The following is a 13,984-nucleotide window of genomic DNA, read 5'->3' as shown; positions in this document are numbered from 1 at the left end:
GACCGCGTGGAAGGAGAACATGGATTGGAGCATGTTTAGGGAGAAGACGGTCTACTGCTCTAGAGGTCGCCCCCGGAAGTGGCATGCCATCTGGGGGCGGTGGAACCAATATAGGGGGGGAATATGTCTTGCCCCGGACCTGGAACCTCCCGAGGAACAGCTTTCCCCCTGACCTACCTTCCAGCACAGTTTGGTTTTAGTAACCGTTCTGGGCCTCTGCTGTTCCCCTTCTTCCTCCGCACACAGTCTTATACTTAGTAGATGAGTGGGGTCCTGCCTCCCCTGGGGGCTTTCGCCATGGGCTTTCAATGTTCTGCCTTGCTGGGGTTTGTTGTGTGTTTTTTCTGTGTTTATTTAAAATTGGACCTTTGCATTACCCATCGTACTGTATTGGGGACACATCACTGTATCTAACTTGCAATGCTGCCGAACCTTCGGGCTGTCGGCTGAATAGCTGTGTCCTGAATTTCGAAATAAAGGTTTTCAAAAAAAAAAAAAAAAAGGGTAGAAAGAGAAACTATCCTAATTGTTGTTGTTGTGCTGCTCCTACAATGGCATCCCACAAGTGCTTTAGTTTGCACAGGGTGCCTAAGTTTGACAATAACACAGTCCCCCTCCACATTTTTCCTGGTCCTACGGCCTATCCATCCTGCTATTCTAGCCATGATGATATCAGTAACTATATGTGCGCCATTCACCACATTATTGTGGCACCTATGAGCAACCTTGTGTATGAGGTCCAGAGTGGTTTTCTTCGAGCCTTGTGATAGCGGAGGAACCCCCACTAAAACAACGGAGAGAGAGGAGCTGATTCTGGGGGTAAGTCAAGAATACACTGATTTTCTGCCCTTGACACGACAGATTGAGGCAAAGTACCTAGATAAGATGGGCCCTCCATAGATGTCCGTGACCTGTCTGTACCGCCTGTGCAGCAGGAGTAAAAAATCTAGGGGTACAGTTAGTCCTGGGCCTGCCGGACAATTCCTCACACAGTGGAACAGAGTAATGTATCACATGTGGCGCTTGGTTTGTGTTACCAGACACAATACATGGTGCCCCCCACACCCCAATCACTGTCTCTGGCCCTGTGGAACAGTCATTGGGCGTGGAGAGAAAGGTATTAAGTCTTACCTCAATCCCCTCTAGCTTTTGTGTTATGGGTGCAATGAGTTCTTTAGTCATTAACTCCAGCATGGAAAAAAAGATGACCCAACAGCAGCTCAAAGTTGGACCCAGCTGGTGATAGAGACTTAACCAGTGATGTTTTCTTCTGAACTCTTTTACAGCTGGTTCTCTTCCTCTTGGTAGGGGGACAGTCCAAGTTTGAGTCATCTCCTGCTGTCGATATGGCTGCAGACATAGCCGGCTCAACAGTAGAGACCCCCTTTGATGTAAGCACAAGTGCAGACTGGCTGGGAATACTCTCTGCGTCCCCTGTCGCCCCACCATTCTTTGCCGCAGTAGAATCCTAAACAAGTTTCCCAGTCTCCAGAGAAAGCCTTCTCTCGGTCAGCGCTGTCCCCTTCGATATAACATTTGCGGCCCTGGTCAAGAATGAATCAATGGTTGCTACTGTGTTGCCCCCTGGGAGTCTCCCTTGGCCCCCTTGACCAGAAGCCATTTTTCTTTTGACCATGGTTGAGAGAGCTAGAGTCACTGGACTTATGCGGTCTTATGTGGACTCAGGAGCGGGCCTCTTGGGGTTCAGGGAAAAAAGATTACATACTCACTCAGCAGGGGTCAGCTTACCAGCAGAATGCAGCAGTATGCCAGAAGGGACCTAAATATATGAAAAGCAACAATAGGAAAAATGTTCAAAGTACCTTTATTTTAACCTTGATGAAGTGTCATAGGAACCATATCCTGGTGGTTTGGGGTTCAGTGGCTGCAGGGGCCCAGCGGGTAATTATATGCACCTCCAGGCACAGACAGCAGGTGTGTGTTGGCAGCGATGGACGCAGAGAAGAGAGTGCCATGGTTTGTGGTCCTGCCCTCCCTCTTGCTCGCAAACGGGCTCCCTGTTTTTCCGTCACTTTTACCCTTTCCAACAGGTGAGCAGCAAGGCTCATAAAGTCAGTGAAGCAGTGTTGCATGTTTAGCTGACGTAGAATGGCCATTCAGAAATCTGGCACCTGCAATGATATTGTAGTACAGAGATGGGGAATCCTATTGCAAATCTGAAAAAATGGAAGGGTGAGCAATATAAAGGGGTGTGTCATATGAATATTTGTTCACTTAAAGTGAAGCTGGACCTACTTTTTCTCTGTGGTTGATTTGTGATCTTGTTAGCTCAAGTGTGTATAATACCACTGCTTGGCAATATTTAAAAGCAAAGCCCAAAGTATAAGGCCTGCAGTTGGATCTTCATTAAACTCTTTGTTGATTCATTATTAATCATTATAACATAATAGGCTAACCCAAGAAAATGTCCAATGGACCTGGGTAATTATTGGTATAGAGAACCGATGGTCAAGGAAAATCTCCCCACTGGAGGAGATATTGACAATATCTCTCCCAGTGGCCTTGCACCCGGTACCACCCCTACCCTGCCCGACTCACAGATGATGATTCTCTGTGCATCTTGATATGAACATTTGTAAATAACTACAGAATTACCTAGGGGCAGGCCCAGACGAGAAAGTGGTTCCATTTTAAATCACAGCCAGTTTTTCATTATTTTGCAATGAAGAAAATTAATTCTACCTTGGATGTTTTTAGGATCTTTTCTTTTCATTGATCTATTTTAACACATGAGCACCAATCCTCCAACCTTTTCCCCCCTTCTTCTCTTTGGAAACTCCATTGCTGCAACCAGAATTTACTGATTTGTTTATGTCATGAATATTTGAATATATAGGAATAAATACAGTTGATATCCTTTTGGGTGTCCTTTCAGTTGGTTTTTTGAATAATGTTCTTATACATCAATTACGTTTTTTTTATAAACCGTATATACAGTTATGTTCACATGCTAATCAATTGCATTTTCAATGTGTTTTTCGAATTGTGAATAGTTTATAAGTCATCTATAAATATAATCTGTCCAGGACCATCGATTCATCATTAATGGCACTGCCTGATATATCTCCCATAGCTATTATCTCAACAGATAAGGGTCAAAGAAAGATCAAGGGGATACAAGTAAAACACAGTCTAAAACAAAGCCTGGATTTGAGATTGACTCTTAAATTCTTCTTGTTTATTTTATCTGCAACAGCTGAACATAAAAAGGCTAAACAAAACATAGAGATACCCGCTTTCAAAGATCACAATTAACATTTAAATAAGTTGGTGGGGGAATGAAGTAAACAAAACGCCCACTGTGACAATGAAGGGAACTACATAGGCGACTCTACTACAAAATGGAAACAGTATTATTTCCCTGGACCAAACATTCCAAGACGGTAGCCATAAGACCTCCCAAGCATTAGCACATGAAGTTGGACTGATTGGGAAATATATCTCGCATTACTGTCAACTGGTACACTGCTTTTAAAGACAATTAAGCTGGAATTAAGCTGGAAACCTGTGACTCTACCTTCCTCACCAATTAGACAATAGCTTATGATATGAAATGGGTCTTCTTCAAGAGCGTGATGAAAGACCTATATAACCTGCTGATACATAATTTATACTCAAATCCCTCAGAATCCACCTCCAATATATGTTGACAGAAATCATTAGACGGTGAATACTCACCCAAGGAGTGGGCTGATTTTTTAAGCACTGTAATGAATCCCTAAGAGAAACACAATTGAAATTCTTGTCCTTCAAAATCCTCCACAATTGGTATTAGACCCCCCAGCATGAACAGAAATCAGCTAGGCTCCCATACTCCCAATGCTGGAATTGTGATGCACTGAGAAGCAAAATATCAAATATGCTAATGCACTGCATTATGGACATAAATATGAGCACTCATTGCTCAGAAGTACCTACCTCTATCCATTTAACTCTCCTAAATAATGTAGCTTATGTTGCAGATCCAACCCCACATGGTCTTAAATGGATGACAACGTCATTGGCAGCAGCTTAGATGTGTATTTTTCAGCACTGCAGATGATCAACTGTACTGACATTAGAAGAATGCCCCTCCAAAATTACTAAAATAGACTCGTAAGAACATGTAATCTGTACCTCTGAAATTATTAAAATAGACTCATAAGAACATGTAATCTATTAAATGAAATATCAAGTGACCATACTTGACAAGATTTGGGATGCATTTATGCAGGTCTGACTGGATTTACCCAATTGAGTCTCAACAAACTACACCACAGCATCAGGAGAGGCCCCCATATATTAAAATCCCTGAGACGTTCTCATACATTGTTTCTTACCTTTATATCTCTCATCTGTTCTTGGGTGATATGCAATAGCCTAAGGGAATCAAGCATAAGCCTGAATTATTTGCTATGATTTTATTTGTTTGTCTCATACTTCTTTTAATTTGATACAGTATGCTATTGAAATCCCTTAATTCAATTAATGAAAATAATGACTATATGCTGATTTATATTGTATAATAGCATACACGGTCTCGTGGTGTATAACTGCTATGTTTATTTTGTGATGCTGACCAACAGGACCATGTTATAGAAGTTTCCTCTGCTCTCTGTTTTGCTCTTGCATTCCCCCCTCACATTAAAAAAAACAACAGTTCCAGAAATGATTAAGCAAAATATCTGGCCTGTTCTGGGTGAAAGTGTGAATGACCTGGATATGTGGAGAGCATTAAAAGTGTGCACTCATTTGCCCCAAACATCTGATGGTCTTGGTATTTTGAATCCCACACCCTGAATAATATAGACATTTATGCTATGTCCCATGGCTGGATCATATTCAAAGATTTTTGGGGTTGATTGTGGTAAATGTCAAAGTAGGGGCACTAGAACGTTTAAGAGAAAATGAAGAAGACTATATATTACTGTACTGCTAATGGCACAAGAAAAATCTATTAACATATTCTCAAACGAATGTAGGAAAGGACAAAGAAAAAACTGACCACAGGTTTTTGTAACATTAAAATGACAGCCTTATAAACTTGTTCCTAGTTTAGGGGTTGTGAGAAGAAGCGGTTTAGACCTTTAGCACAGCACAGATCCTGCAGGAGAGAAGAGAGGCAGATCAGCTGAGATTTAGAGCAGAAAAATGAGGATGTGTTCTTTTGACATGTATCAAAACCTAAGCTTTATGCTTTGACTAATTAGCTTTGCCAAAGCTTATTTGTTCTATGCTTATTTTCTCTTTATGGGCAAATCTGCAATTATTATTTATTGATTTTTAGCTTCATGCTAATCTCACTCTTGCCTTTATTTTTTGAGCTCATCATGGGTTCTGACTAACATCATTTGCATCCCATTTCTTAAAATAGGGGTTATTTCCTTTATGGAACACTCTGAATGCACATTATAACACAATCTGCACTAACTTTATTTTTCTATTATCAACAATGGGAACTCCTAAATATTAAGGCTAAACCTCGCCTCTCCCAGTAGGGCGATCCTTCCTCATGATCTGGTAGCCCTGGGGGATCGCGTTCACAATAGTGGGGTTGGGGGCGTCCGTTAGCCATGTTTCTGTAAGAAACAGCAGATCAGGGGAGGAGTTGGCTAAAAGATCATAGATTTTGAGTTCATGTTTTTTTATAGAGCGAGCATTCAGTAAGGAAGCCCTCAGGAAGTTACCTGTAGTACCCGGTCGAAAACTAAGTAAACTCATGTCAGATTTAACCCCTTCGGTGCTCATGACGGAATGGTTCCGTCATGACCCACGGTTGAGCTGTGCTCATGACGGAACCATTCCGTCATGACCACGCCCGCGCAAGATTCCGTCAGCACAGCGGCGGAATCTGCGCAGCATCGAAGGGGTTAACAGTGCATTCTCCGAGGAAGGGGCAGGCTACCCAGTCACAATCTGTGCACCCCAGGGAGACAGTATTCCCCTGCATATCAAGGTGAGGTCTGAAAACCGAGCTCATGCCGATGTCTAAAAGGAAATCTCTGCCGTATACGATTACCTTGGGCACCTCAGGAGAAAAACCGGCAGCATAACCAGCCCCGGTGCCCTCCAGGACTCTGACGGGCACAGACGGGCTTGCCTTTGGCGCACCCGCTGCGCACTCGCGCAGCGTCCCATTTTAAAGTGGCTAGCGTTAAACAACTAGACCGCACCGTCCTAAGGAAAGATGGTGGTGTCGGTCGGCAAGCCTCAAAGAATCAGGGTTCGATTCCCCCTCTCTCACCAACCCAAAAATTCCCAATTTTAAATTCCCACAAAACAAAATTTACTCACAGAGAAAGATTAAAACGTCAATAATAAGATTAAAAGAGTTTTGGCAAAGTGCGCAAAGTTTAGCAGCGAGTACAGCATAGAACAAGCAGTGTTTTTCAAGTTACGGGATCTGGCGCGCTCGTGCAGCGTTCCGTTTTAAAGTGGCCAGCGTTAAACAACTATACCGCATCGTCCTAAGGAAAGATGGCGGTGTTGGTCAGGAAGCCTCAAAGAATCAGGGTTCGATTCCCCCTCCCTCACCAAACCAAAAATTCCCAATTTTAAATTACCACACAACAAAATTCAGTGAAATCATCAGTCTTTATTTGTATACCTATATTTGCTGATGGAAAAGATCTTTTTTCCAAAAACATGCAATGCTTAGTAGGTAGTACCTTCATATCACTTCTGTTAGAGTTAAGTGTCCAACTTAGCCTTCATATGATGAGGTTGATGTGCTTGTGTCTCCAAATGTTACAAATTACAGATTCAAAATACATTGTACAAAGGAAGCCCCTGGACATAGTACTGTACTCATCCAATGTTGCTGGCTGTGTGGAAGTTCTACGGTCTTACATTGCTATGGTGGAAATGGGAGAAAACATAGGGCTTGATCTAGAGTTTGGCGGACCACTACTCCATCTCAAATATTACAGAAATCCCATCTGTCTTACTGCAAGTGCATTAGGATGTACTTCACTTGTAAAAGGTGATCAGGATAAACATCCCATTTGTGATGGAGTACCCATTCAGCAAACTCTAAATCAGGCCAACATGCCCTGTGCCAGTTTATACTGGTGATCTATTTTATCCACTACGGTTCTATAGGTTAAAACATAGATAATCCAGAGTTAACTATCGCTCGGAATTGTTTTTTCTTTTGCTAGAAATATCACATGCATCAAACCGAATACAAACGCTGTGACTTTCAACGGGTCAATTTTTACTTTTATTTCCAAGTCTTAACTCTTATACTGCTCAGCTGAAAGTGCCACATATTGCGTTACTCCCATGAACAGCTGCTGATGTACTACTTTTCGGAATACACAAACATTCCCAGTAGTGTGCCTGGGAAGTCACTAAAGATATAGGTTTCCAGGTTGAGTACTGGGAATTTCTTTTGAGATATTCCCCAGCTTCCTTTTTCTATTAAGAAATTCTACTTTATTTTTTTATCTAATACTGATGAGCAGGTTTTTAGTTTAATTGTTAAATTTGATAAAATATATTAAAACGTGTATTTGCTAATATCTATAGATTTTTGCTGTGCATTTTGCTGCTATAAATGCCCACGCATATTCTGTATATTCATTATTAAATGTAATTAATGAACTCTATTTGCATTATTCTTTTATGGATATTTAACCAAAATAAAGTTTTAATTGATTGATGATTGATTGAGTAATTCTCCAAAGGTTAGACTTGAACATTGGGGAAATGGTGGCCATTGTGCATTTGCACATTTTTTATCTTCTTTTTCTTTTTACACCGGGAAAACATTTTCCCCTTTGAACAATCCTTCCCTTCACATCTCCTCCAACTTTTGGTTGTTATTTGCTCCCTTTCCTATACTTAAGAGGCCTTACTGCAGTCCATTGCTGGAGTAAATCTTTGACCACTTGCAGGACGGGAACTGGTGGGATGAGAAGTTGTGAATGCCAACATATTTACAAGTTTCTTGCCATTCAAAATCATGGAAAGGCTACTCACACCGTGTTCTTCCCACTTATCCTTCGTGAGAAGTGCTTCTAGTCACGGTGTCAAAATCGCCAGCAGTAAACCCATTCATGCCTGCCATGATTCCATTTGGGAATTTCTGGCAGATGTAAATAAAGGCATTTTGGCCATCTATGTATGGAACAGTCCAAAATGCCTCTCTAATTCTCCCCCTTTTTGTTTAAGCCTCACAAATGAGTGAAATGCCCAAAAAGCATTTGTCTTGAAACATCAAATTACCTTAGTGTAGAGCTGACGCTGCTGTCTGCTTAACAAACACATTTTATTATGTTTAATTTGTATTGTGCACAATGTTTCATAAACTAGAGTCTCCTGGTGCAAGCAGAGTGCTAAACCTCTCAGAAAATAACTGGAATCCTTAACCAAAAAGCCACGTTTTAAGAATTTTTGGGGGGCTTTCTGAGCCCTTAGTCAAATAGCTTGTTCCTAAGGAGCTTTCTGACCACCAGGAGATTTTCCTCCTCTCTTATACAGCGGGAAGAGAGTTCTAGAGTTTGGCACTGACGATTGATTAGCCTGTACCACACCATTTCTCAAGAAGAAAGAAAAAGTCAAGCATGTGGGTGTTTTTCTTGACTTTTGGAGCCAGAAAGCAAGGTTTCATTCCTAATAAATCTTATGTAATAAGTAGACCACTTTAAATTGAATTCACTTAGAGGCTCATTACGATGGCAGACGGACATCATCATGGAAATCGGGACCGGCCGCCTAGATGGCGGTGGTCCAGTACATGGAATTAAAATACGACCGCCACGGTGGCGGTCGCATTGGGCATGGCTGCAGCACCCGCCACAATGGTAAAAATGCAGGTTTTGCATTTCCCTGCACTGCGTGGCAGGCACCATGGGGTGCAGAAGGAAAGTGCCCCTGCTGAAGGGGGGCCCTCAACAGGACCCCGAACTCAATCTCTGCCAGCCTTTGAATGGCGGTTGAACCGCCATTCAAGGTTGGCGGAGATGAAGCATCCTAATACGGCGGACGGTGCCTGCTAGGCACTGCCACCTTTCTAGGTATGCTTTCTGGGTCCGACAGGCAATCATAACGATTGCCTGGGTCGGACCCATGACGGACAGACATCCCGCCGGTCAGCAAACCACCCGCCGTCCTAATTTGGCAGGCGGAGAATGGCCGCAAGTTGGCGGTGAATCCGCCACCGGCAGGCTGCCGGTGGCTGATTCACCGCTATCATAATGAGCCCCGTAATGAGTGGGAGCCAGTAGAGCTGTCTTATGTAGACTGATGAAAGTTCGGATTTTCTCAGTTTTAATAATGTTCTGGTAAAAGCATTTCGAACGTCCCGGAGGCTGTATGCTATTTTTACGATAGACTCAAGTATATGGAATTACCATAGTGTAACTTAGCTTGAATGCCATGGCTACTTTATGAGAGAACATCAAAAAAGGCAAAATACATTTCAAAATTTTAAGCTGAAGAAAGCAAGGTTTAGCTACAGAAGCAATTTGGGCTTATAGGGTCCGATTGGTGTCCAAAATAATGCCTGGGTTATGAGCTTGAGGGTCTAGAGATTTTGTTATGCATGGGGAGAAAATCAGTTTTTGATGGAATCCAGACCAAAAAATTCGGAATCATACAACATTGTATGGTGTTAATAACCTAATTCAGAATAGCTTTGTCAGCCTTGAGGTTAGAAGGTAGTTTAAATAAACATTGGGAGTCAACAATATCCCTTGTAGCTACCTGCCGTACCCCAATGATTCAAGAGATCATTAATTGCTCAATAAAAACAGGAATTTTAATGACAGAGTGGAAGGCCCATTTAAAAAAAGCAACGCTGGACCAAAAATCTCTCTGCAACTATCGCCCAATATCCTTGCTACCTCTTCTGGGCAAACAGGGTGCAGCACAGAGACAGCGCTCCTGGCCGTGACCGATTCATTGAGACTGGGGCTGGATGCAGGAATGCCAGTGATACTGATATTTTTAGATCTCTCCGCAGCCTTTGACACCATCTCTCATCTAAGGGTCTTGGAAAGGCTGCAAGCAATCGGTGTACAGGGTCTGGCAGTTAAGTGGCTTCAGCATTTCCTGACAGATAGAGAGCAAACTGTCATCCTGGGCCTGTACTCATCATGCAAAATGAACTTAGACATGGGTGTCCCACAGGGCTCTTGCCTGAGCCCCACCTTGTTCAATATCTATATGGCCCCGTTAGCGAAGATTGCAGAGCACTTTGGCTTTGAGATAATATCAAACGCTGATGAAACCCAGCTGATGTATACTCTAGGCCAAGACCTGATAACAGCAAAAAAACGTTTTGTATCAGGTATGCTCGCAATCTCCAACTGGATGACCGAGAACTGTCTCCAGCTAAACCTAGAAAAGACGGAGATCACAGAGATCATGCTGCTCGGAAAAGCCCCCTCCATCTGGTGGGAAGACTGGTGGCCCCACCAATTGGGTACTACCCCCGTGCCCAAATTAACTGTAAAGAATCTGGGGATAAAACTGGGCCAAGCGATAACGATGAAAGATCAGATTGCGGCAACTATGAGCGCATGCCATTACAATCTGTGCCTTCTGAGCAGAATTTTTCCCTTTCTCCCCACTACGGTCCATAGTACACTGGTCCAGGCCATAGTGATAAGCAGACTGGATTGTGGAAATGCCCTTTTGGCAGAAGCTAGCGAATCACTGCTCTCAAGCTCCAGGTGGTCCAGAACACGGCGGCCAGGTTTATTCTGAACTGCCCTACTGGAACTCTCTCAGCGCCTTTGCTTAAGGAACTGCATTGGCTACCAGTGAAGAAGCGCTCCCATTTTAAGATCTGTTGCCTGACGTACAATGCCCTAAAAGGCAAACGCCCGCTTTATCTCCCAAAAAAGATAACAGCTTACACCCCTAGTCGTAATCTTAGATCCAGCGACAAAGCCTTACTGTGTGTCCCGCGCATCCACCAAACATGCACTGGGGGTAAGGCCTTCTCCTATCTTGCCCCAAGGTATTGGAACAAACTTTCCCTAACCCTTCGATCCACCCCCACATACTGTTAATTTAGGAAACTACTTAAAGCCTATTTATTCTGAACCATCTGGTACGTGTCTCCTGTTAGGATCCGCAGCAGCGCCGAGATGCCCCCGGGTGAGTCCCGCACTATAGCAAATAATGTTAACATAACATAACAACAGCATCCTAATAACTTTTGACATGTAATTTCTGCAACAGTGAGCCCAGTCAGCAGTGGTTACGTTTAAAAAGGAGGAGAAAAGGGATTGATCCCTGGGGAACACCCCACAGGCGAGATTTGGGATGGAATAAGAACTTATAATATCTATGGATTGGGCTTTTCTTTGTAATAAAAAGGAAATCAATTTCAGGATGGTGGTAACAATGGTTAAGTTCAGAAGCTGGTATGAATTGATGGCATTCTCTTTGGCGTGTCAGTTTACAGAGAGATCCAAAAGAATCAGGACCCCTTCATGGCCTTCGAAGTTTATACTGTATTGGTTCTTCACCATGACCTGAAACCAGCTTGCTTGGGATGGAGTAGATATTGTCCTCCTCAAATGATTACAGTTAACCACTAACTACTTTTTTTAAAGTTTGCAATATATAATAGAATGGATATGGGCCTATAATTTGCCGGCACTGTTGTATCTAGGAAGGATTTTTTCACAATTGGTCTAACAGTAGCACACTTAAAAGAATCAGAAACCAGGCCTATAGTGATTGAGGAGTTAAGGTTGGACCGTGTCTAGTGTGTGGAAAAAAAGAAAGAAAGGGCTATGGCCTCAACCCACACCCTGCTGAGTTTCTATTTCTGACATTTTTGCAGAAACTGGAATTTGCAGTTTAACATTTTCATTGATGATGCTCAAATTTTGTAACTTAACATTTCACCTTATCCATGCAATAAGCACATTGGCAATTATGTTGGTGTTTTTGCTTTCTTACAATATTATTGGCCTTATATCATTGACTAAAATTATTTGTACGGATTGTCACACAATGAATTTGACAAATATTTGTTTGTTTTCATACTGCATCTGTTAGTCATACACTAACATCTTTATATATATTTATATCTAAATCTCCAAAGGCAGTACTTGAGGTTTCATATGTTATAAGGAATAAATTAACACCAAATGTACATAAATGATATTGAATATTACCGCAGACTCACTTGGCCTTCTAAAGGATACAGCCTCCTGTCAAATTCACAGAACCTCTTGGTGACTTGTAGTATCCTACATATGTATGCTGGGGTGTACTATGCTATCAACAATTGGCATACTATTGCAACTTTAGTGCTGTCACAAAGATACCATTTTATGATCAAAAGATAAGGGGCTGTTTGTTTATAAAAAGCAATCTTCTTAACCGACCTTTTGATAATTTCAAGGAGCTCCAGCACATCCCAAAGAAAGGATTTCCTTGCTCTTGAATCACCAAATGTCAGATCTATGATAGCCCAATTAAATATATTTTCTGGTTCTGCACTTAAATTAGCTAACTCTCTTATAACCAATCTAGGAATGACTCCTGACATCCTGTCCTTGCAGAAAGGACTTAATCCCTTCTCGTTCAGATGATATGTTATGCAATGTTCTGGCTGACTCTGTTACTCTTCCTTCAAGAGATGTCTGTATTTAACTTCATGGACAAAAATTGACATGAATTGACTAACCTTTCACCTGCCTTCCACTTCTTTTGACCCTTTCTAACCTCTGAGTCTCATGTTCTTCTTACCCTCTTTCTGCCTATTCCCTTTTATTATCCTCTTCCAACCTCCTCCTTTTTAGCTCTCAGCTACACAGTGCTTGCATTATCTCTTTTTGAGACATGTTGTATATACTTTGCAGGCTTCAGCCTGCCAATAGACTTCCCATTTGTTGGCTTCATCGTCGCTCTCATATTCTTTCTCCCCATTTGTCCATGGCATGCATTTGTCATGCCTCTTCCTGGGTTTAGCCCTCTCTGAGTGCAGGAACCAATCACACAATCCCTCCACTGCTTTTATTTTTAGGATCTGTTACCGGACTAATTTTTTCTTAGTGAAACAGAATCTATCACGAGTGCACGTGTTTGCACTCGCTTCAAACTCCTCTGAAAGAGGCCTGTAAATCTTGTCCTTATCTGGTCACATTTGCTGTGCATTCAAAGACCGAGGGCAAATGTCAGACTCACTCCCAGCTCTATTTATGTTCTGTTTTCTTTGTGTTCCTGTCTGCTCTGTCTTCCTCTGCCCCATCTCCGCCCATGTGTACGCTGTCTTCGGCCTGCACATAAAGAGGATCCCCCTTCTGGTTGTTGCTTTGTCCGAATGCACCGGCTGGTGGAAATGCTTTAATTGCATTTTGTATGTGGTCCCTCGCATTGCCTGATAAATCCCATGGATGTCGATTCACAAAAATGCCTGGGGTAGCGTAAGTGACGTCACACAGCCTTTGACCAGAATGACATCACATGAAGTGACATCACAGGATCCCAATGTCTTTCCAGGACAACAGGCAAAACTGGCATTCAAAAATGCCGATAGTAGGTCCTGCTACATAGGGTCACATGTTAGTAATAAAGTGAGCCCCCTGCCTGCTCTCTTTCTAGAGTACAATGTTATCTGCTAACTGTAATATTTTCTTTTGAAATTGTTTCTGTAAAATGTTATCGTAAATTTGTTAAAAAATGGCCAACTGTGCACCTTCATGTGAACATATAGGTGGCCACTTCAATCATAATCATCTGTTGCTAAACTCACTTAAAACAGAATTCCTTCTGATTTCCCCAAGCAACCACTAGGCTCTTGCCCAAGACTGCATCAAACAACCCTCTGCACTCAACTGCACCCTGCATGTTGTTGACTCTGCTAGATATTTAGGCATCACCCTGGACAAATACCTAAACATGCAAGCTCACATTAGTGCCACTATTAGGGGTGCCAATCATCAGCTCAACACCCTAAGGAAAGTCAAGCCATTCTTGCGTCCTGAGGACATCCGGACAGCTGTCCAATCCCTAG

This window comes from Triturus cristatus, chromosome 8 (genome assembly GCF_964204655.1).
Source record: "Triturus cristatus chromosome 8, aTriCri1.1, whole genome shotgun sequence".
Taxonomy (NCBI): Eukaryota; Metazoa; Chordata; class Amphibia; order Caudata; family Salamandridae; genus Triturus; species Triturus cristatus.
The sequence above is the reverse complement of the archived record's forward strand: the minus strand, read 5'-3'. Positions refer to the sequence as shown.